The sequence below is a fragment of the Gopherus evgoodei genome, unplaced genomic scaffold, assembly GCF_007399415.2.
Source record: "Gopherus evgoodei ecotype Sinaloan lineage unplaced genomic scaffold, rGopEvg1_v1.p scaffold_35_arrow_ctg1, whole genome shotgun sequence".
Lineage (NCBI taxonomy): Eukaryota > Metazoa > Chordata > Testudines > Testudinidae > Gopherus > Gopherus evgoodei.
Window position 1 is genome coordinate 1,227,335 of NW_022060027.1, and position 7,901 is coordinate 1,235,235.

General features: G+C 47.9%; 1 protein-coding gene across 1 annotated transcript in view; it reads right to left on the bottom strand.

Moving 5' to 3' along the window:
• LOC115641515 (butyrophilin subfamily 3 member A1-like) overlaps nucleotides 1-2,024 on the bottom strand; it is a 90,472-nt gene extending 88,448 nt beyond the window's left edge. The window contains exon 1 of the mRNA XM_030544720.1: nucleotides 1,905-2,024. The gene's annotated coding sequence lies outside the window, so the exon portion shown is untranslated. The remainder of the gene's footprint in view (nucleotides 1-1,904) is intronic.
• Nucleotides 2,025-7,901: the final 5,877 nt, after the last annotated feature.

A 7,901-nucleotide genomic window follows, 5' to 3' on the forward strand; every position in this document is an offset into this window, starting at 1 on the left:
CCATCCTGATTTGGGGTAGATATTTGACCTCTGGTCTTTCCCATCCCAGGTGAGTTTCCTAGTAACAGGCTGTGGAGTGAATCTATCCTGTTGGAGCTGGCCCACTTTGGATAAGTAATTAAATAATTATTGGAGTAGGGCTTTTGTAGTCTGTATCCCAATGTTCTCCATTTTTACAAAACTGTAATGGATTTTGTACAATGTGTGCCTTGTGAGGTATCATTTGAAGACTTTCTGATCATTATTGTCCTGGTAAAATGTGTGGCAATATTGTTTGTAAAGTTAAAAGATTCTACTGTATGACATTACTGAGACATGTTCCAAGTTTAGACAAGCAGGCAAAACTAGTTCCTCAAAGACACAAGGCAAACTGATTCCTCAGCCAGGGGTCAACAAAATTAAATGGACTATCACCTGGTAAAGTGGCCAGGAAAAAAAGATTGTGAGCAAAAAATCTATATTTTGGCAAAGAAACAACTGGAGGTTCCCATTCCTCCCCCCACCCTCACCCCTCATCCAATCTTCTATCTCCTGCTGCAGATGATTTTCAAAGAAAGAGTGCTATAAGAAAGGGGAACAGATGACCTCAAAATATTCCTCCCTTTTTCTCTACCCATGGCATGAACAAAACCTGAAGGACAAGAAAATTAACATTGAATTGGGGGAGGGATCCTGGTGAAAGGATTCCAGCCAGTAAGATGCTGAAGTATGTGATGAGAGAAACCTTTGCCTTGAATTCATTTAGCTTGTTAAGTTAGATATTAATTGTTTTATCCTTTTTTTTTTAACTTTTATGCCTCATTACTTGCAATCACTCAATCTTTCTTTCTATAGTTAATAAACTTGTTTTAGTGTTTTATCTAACCCAATGTGTTTGGACTGAAGTGTCTGGGAAACTCCATTGGAGATAACAGAATTTGTGTATTTCATTTTCTATTAATAAAATGCCAGACTTTATATGAGTTTGTATTGTCCAGGAGGGTGCCATGCAGTACAAGATACACATTGCTGGGGAGAAAGTCTGGGACTTGAAGGTGGGGGTGTTGCCCTGCAGTGTAATTCTTAGGTGGGTGGCCATAGCACTCATACACTATAGCTGGGAGAGACTGACATGCTGGAGGCTGTGTGAGGGATGACCAAGAGTGGCTGCTTTCACTGTAAAACAGTGTAAAAGACACCCCCAGGCTGTAGAATTCAGGGGACTCAGCTGTCGATAAGTCCAGATTGTACCTTCGGGAATGTCACAAGGGCTTTAACTCTGGGTCCCTCACATTCCAGCTGAGTGCGCTGACCCCTGGGCTATTGGCTATAATGCAAGGGGAGGGGTTTATCACTCTGGCTCTGCACAAGGAAGGGCTGAACCTGGCTTAGGTGCCTAACTCCAGGTGAGGGTTTACTGTTGAGAATCTCAGCTGGAGGGAGGTGTCTGGGTCTGTGCATTCCCAGAATAGTGGAGCCTAATCTCATGTGGGGTCTCTGCAGCAGCTGACTCAATAGGGACCCTGATATTATCTGTAATACATATAATAATAACAACCATGGGGTGCCTTCCATTTAGATCTCTGACCCAAAGGACACGCCCCTACACACATGCTCTGGCCTGGCAGCCTCTCTTCCTAGGGTATCAGTGGGGCAGGGCTGTGAGGACCTTTTGAAGAGGCACCAAATCACCTGTGAGCCCCATCACACCCTCCAGGGAAAGGCCACAAGGAACCCTAGATGGCCACACCCTGCAGTGAGGGGATAATGGGGCTGAGCAGTGAATGATACCCACCATTGGGGTTTGCCCAGCACTGATGGGGGGTGGGAACAGAACATGGCAGTGGGTACATGCTCTCAGGGGGCAGGAGTGCAGGCAGCCCCCAAGAGCAAAGGAATGGGGGTAATAACGGGGCAGAACTTACCTTAAGGATTCAGCATGTTCCAGGAGTCGCCATGCAGCAAGGCAGAATCCCAATCCCACACACAGCACCTAAGGCACTGAACTGCTGTGCTGGTGCTGAAAGGGAAATGGGTCCCGGAGCTGGTGTGAACTCTGACCAGGGGAAAGTGAAAGCACTTGGGCACTTGTCACACATTAACCTGGCAGAGGTATGATCTGGCCAGGATCCAGGACAGGAGTTCAGTTACCTGCAGAGACATGGGGAAAAGTGAGGAGTTTATATGCCAATGGGTTCTTGTTTCCATTCCAGGGGAGGCCCTTTGGAGGTCAGTTCTGAGAGCTGTTACACCCCTGCACTGGATCCACTCCCCACTCTCATCCTATCATTAAGGTGGCCCGGTTCCTGGTTTTGAACAGGAAAGTCTAGTCAAAAAGGGGACCTGACAGTGTCTGGTAAGATCTACTGACCGGACACCAGAAGTCCAGTTACTGCGGGCAGAGGAGGCACCAGGTTATCACCCACACCAGCTTCTGCTGAGCTGGGGCCAACTCCTACCTCTGTTGGGCAGCTGCAGTTCCCAGCCCTGGCTCCACAGGCAAGTCTCTCCTGACCAGGGTGAGTGGGTGGGCAGGGGAAGAGCAACGAGCAACACGGGGAGTGGGGAGAAAGTGTGAATGGAGGATGGGGCCTTGGGGGAAAAGGTGGGGCAGGGGCAGTACATCAGAGAGAAGAGGGAGGCATAGGAGGTTCCAGAACTCCTGCTGGAGTGTCCAGTTTTTAAATATCACAAAGTTGGCAATGCTAGGGGTAGGAAGGGCACAAGGACTGGGGGGAATGGTAGAGCAGACACTGAAGGGACTAGGCACTGGAAACAGCTCCTTGGCTGTTCCCCGGTGAACTCCACGGGGCAGCGACTGTCCTTCACTGAATGGGCTGTTGGGGCAGGACATGTTGTTGGCTATGCCCTAGACAGCCCTCAATAGCCAGTGGCTGGCCTCACTGAGGGGTCATCTGTCTGCCAGCCATACTGCCCAAGCCAGGCTGGAATCAGAGCTTCCATACTCGAGATGGCACAGATCCACCCACCATTTACCTCCTGTTCCACTGATAGCCCCATGGACAGCTGTGACCCATTTTCCTTCCCAGGCTCTCTCCCTGCCCCCACCCTCTACCTGAGCCAGATGTCTGCCTGGCTGGAGGTCTCCATGCAGCTCTAGAGCTGCACATTCTCTCAGCTCCAGCCCCCTGGGTCATCTTCTGTAAAGACGAGGAGGAAGTTTTGCCCCATAAGGACTTACTGGGGAAACTCATCTATGACAATGATCATGGCACATTGTGTCCGGGGTCAGCTCCAGGAATTACTCCTGTGGGTACGACCTCAAGGGGAGTGACAACCTGGTAACCAGATCCCAGCTCTGCCTTGCCAAAAAACTCACCATCATGAGAAGAGCAGGGGGACAGTTAACAGACAATTAAATTAAAAAAAACTGAAATTCCAAATGCTGAAATTCATCCTTTTTCAAAATCTGAAATGAAAAATTTCTAACAAAACATCGTTGTTCAAAATTTGTCACAGGGAACCCCATCCCCTATTTTTCATCTATTCTGTTCAAATGTCCCAGCCCAGGCAGGTGGGGCACAGGGATATCACAGAAATATCAGGCTGGAAGGGATCTCAAGATTTCGTCATGTACAGCCCCATGGCTGAGGAAGGATCGAGAAAACCTAGACCATCCCTGACAGAGATTTGTCCAACTTGTTCCTAATAACCTCTGAAGACGGGGATTCCACAACTTCCCTTGGAAACTGTTCCAGTGATACCTCATTAGAAAGTTTTTTCCCAACATCTACCGTAAATTGCCCTTGCTGCAGATTAAGCCCATTACTTCTTGTCCTACCTTCAGTGGACATGGAGAACAATTGATCCCTGTCCTCTTTATGGGCCTGGAATGGGGTTGTGGTCTGCTATGGTCTCTTATTTATTGACTAGGTAGTGACTCCATCAGTGGTTCCCGCTTCCCCCAAGATAAATGCTTCTGAAGTGTTTCTTTATTCAGGGGTCTCTATTTGGGGAAAGTCAGGTCCTGGGCTGGGCAACTCCCAGTCTGAGTGTGATTGCCATGACGATGGATATAGAGGAAACAATCAGTGGCACAACAGGGTGATAGGTTCATCCAATGCAGCACTCTCTCTCCCTGCAGCTCTCTCCGGCCTTAACCAGCATCGCTGAGCTGGGCAACATCTTTGCAGGGCAGGAAAATGGCTCTTTCAAAGGGGGAATCCCAAACCCTTCTGATGGTTAAGTTTCATCTAGAGTTCACTGGCCCACTCTGCTAAACAGACACTTAGTGAATTATTTCCTCCCTCTGCACTCACTGTATTTGTTGTTGTTCTGGCAGGAGGCACCAGACACATCATGACGCCTGAGCTCACAGGTTCTTTCTCTCCATGTAATTAGTTATTTATGCTCTGTGCTCCAGTCCTGGAACAGAAGTGTCATAAAAAGCATGCAGGCAAAACCCTCTTTCAGGGTCTCAGCCTAGGTTTATTTCCACAGAAAATTGTGAACAAAATCGTTTCATTCAGAACTTGTTATGGAAAATTTCAGTGTTTTGATGAAAAAATATTCATGAAACTCAACAAAAAATTTCCTTCGGTCTCATTTTTATTTGACAGTTTCATTCATTTTGGGTTTTCAGAACCAAAATGAGACAAAAATATCAGTTGGAAACACAGTTTTGCTTTATTTAGTTTCCTTCCATTTCTGGACTTTCAAAACAAAAATGAAACAAAACTGTCAATTCAAAACAAAACCGAATATTGTCTTTCATTTCAAAATTATTTTTGTGGAAAGACTAAGAAGGTCTTTGCACTGGAACTGTTTGTGAGAAAGATTTTGTCAGTTCAGTTAAACTATGTTTGGATTAAAAAAAATGGTGGAAAAACTTCAACTGACTTTACTCACAAAGAACAGCCAATAACGTCGCCCTGCAGATAACCGCAGGGTGAGCTCCCCGGGTATGTTCATGAGAACATTAGGGGTCACTTACCATGGGACTCAGCCAGTTCCAGCCAGTGGGGACTTGCCAGTGGCTGCTTGGAGAGGCCATTCACTGCAAGGTTTTTTTCCTAGGGCTGGATCTAAAGCTCCTGTTGAGAATTACAATCCCTGCTGTCGTGTTTCTGACTGCGGTGCTTTATCTGCTGGGAAAGAAAGGTGAGTATAACAGTGAGGCCAAGCAGTGTTAGCAAATGTACAGACAGACATGGCAGAGAAAACCCCTTAAATCCCTTGTACCCAGTGTGTCTGGGATGGGGGGAGAGAGATGATCAAAGACACAGTGAAATCGATCATTCATTTTTGGGAGGCTGGCTGGGGAGGAAGGTCAAAGGGATGATTAAAGGGATTATTATTGTCATTAATTATTTGTACTGCAGTAGCATCTTGTAGCCCCAGTCAGGGATCAGAGCCCCACTGTGCTTGGTGCTGTACATTATTTATTAGGTACTTTACTGTAGTGCCCAGGAGCCACAGTCAGGGATCAGGACCCCACTGCATCCAGCACTGAATAGATCAGTAATGAAAGGGAGGCACAGGTATAACGGCCCTTCCTAACTAGGAGATGCCTTCCTGAACTGCAGCCTTATTTACCTGCTTGTTGATATTCCATCCACACACATGCCCCAGGCTGAGTCCTAGATTGTGACTTTCCTGAAGTGCTTTCCTGAACAACTCCTGATACTCACAGGCAATTCTCTGTTATTCACACTTCAGGGGCACCCACCTTTACCCTGTTCCTAGGGCTCAGCTGTAACCCTGTCAATTTAAATATCCACCCATATCCACTGCCCTGATGATCCTGTCTTTGTGCCTCTTGCTGCCAGGTGAGTATGTGGGAATCCTGTGCTAATTTGTAGCAGATTAGGAGGAAACAGAACTGAGAGCAGCCCCTGGCCCAGACCGTCAGCAAATCCTTTTCAGTGGGAGAGAAATGGGAACCAGTGTAAATACTGAGTATGAGAGTTATTGAGCCAGATCCCCAGTTGGTGTAAATCTGTGTAGCTCCATTTGAGGCAATGCTGGTTTATGGAAGCAGAGGATCTGGCCTTCTAGAGAGGTGAAGGGAAAGTTGATCCCAATTCAGCCAAGGTCTGTGTGTGCGAGGAACCTGCCATGCCCCAGATCTAATATCCTGCCTGGTTTGCTTCTTCACCAAAACTTGAATCAGGAATTTCTTTTCCTGTCTATTAATGGGAGTTTTTGTCTCTCAAGAGACTTAGAAAAGGGGGAGATTTTATCTCCAGCACTAACCACACGGCACCTTTCTGTTCCCAGTGCTGAGTCCCAGTAGATCTGCACAGCTCCAGGTGAGTCCATCTGTCTGTTTGTCCCCAGACAAATTCACTCTCTAGTTAACTGTCATACCAGAGGAGTTTGTACTGACAAAAAAAGCTTCCAGCTGCAGAAGATTATTATTAATTATTATCATTACTGTGGCTCCCAGATGGCTCCCCCCAGGGATCAGGGCCCCATAGCGCCAGGTGCTGCACACCCCTATTTGTGGCTCTGGACTCTGACCCCGAAGACCTTCGAGTCTCAGATCTGACATTATCCCCCATTACCCATCTGTGTTGAAATAAGAGGCTGCTCCAGAGCCGTTGCGCAGACCCCACAGCCCTTGAGCAGGGAGAGCTCCTCCTGCTCTGCCCCATGGAGTGGTGTCAGTGCTACGGAGCTACCCACATTGAGCTCTGTTCACATGGGCTATCCCGGCCATCGCTCAGACAGAGCCATACATCCCACATGGCGTTCATACCGCACTCAGCATGGTCCCCTCTACACCCTTCCTGCACTCAGTCACGTTAGCGGCCGTGGGGATTGTGAGTGATTGCACAGTGACCTCGTAGGCACCCTGGAGATTATGGGAAGAGAGGCCAAACTCTCCAGACTGCCACAGTCCCCAGGTGGATCATCCCATGCTCCCTAGGGGGCTATTCAGCAACTTGTCCATGGCCCGGGAACCACCTAACAGCTGCAAGCTGCTCTCACAGCAACCAAATTCCTTTGGCAAACTGCTCCCTTGGCTCCCCCTGAAATAGGCACCACCGACAGCCCCATTAATGGCTTTCACCCATCTCCCCTTGCCAGGAGTTCTCCCTGCCACAATCTTTTACCTGGACCAGACCTCCATCTGGGAGGGAGGCTCCGAGATGCTCCAGTGCTCCGTGTTCTCCGGGACCCCAGCCACCCACATCATCTTCTGTAAGGGCGGGGAGGAGATTTCATCCCCGAGGTGCTTGAAGAAAAGGTTACCTATAACTATGTCCATGAGGTGTCCAGAGATAGCTCTGGGAATTACTCCTGCGGGTATGAGATCAAGGACAGCGATAACTGGATGAACGGATCCTAGCTCAACTCTGCCCAGCACCTCGGAGTCACTGGTATGGGGAATGAATGGCAGGGCAAGTACAATTGTCCATGCAATGGCAGAGAGAGAATCCAGAGACACATAGTTGAATGACAGGTGTGACAAGCAGAAGAAGTAGATCATTATCCTCTGTGTGCACCAGCCCCTCTATGGAGACACAACACTCACTATTTGCAGCAGTGGCAGATAGTGGGGAGGGATACCTTTGTGCATTGGACTGATTAAACCCAGGGTTGTGAGTTCAATCCTTAAGAAGCCATTCAGGAAAGTAGAGTAAAAATATGTTTTGGAATTGGTCCTTCTTTGAGCAGGAGGTTAGACTGGATGAACTTCTGAGGTCCCTTTTAACCCTGATATTCTAAGATAGTGGTTAGAGTTACAGGCAGCATAACCAAGTACATGAATCTGGTACATTCCCTCTGCCAGGCAATGAGACAATGTGGATGAGACTGGGGCTTCCCAGAATAGAGACCTCTGGTACATTCCCTCTGCCAGGCAATGAGACAATGTGGATGAGACTGGGGCTTCCCAGAATAAAGACCTGTGCTCTATTCCTAGCTCTGCCTCAAGTGACTTTGTGCAACCCTTC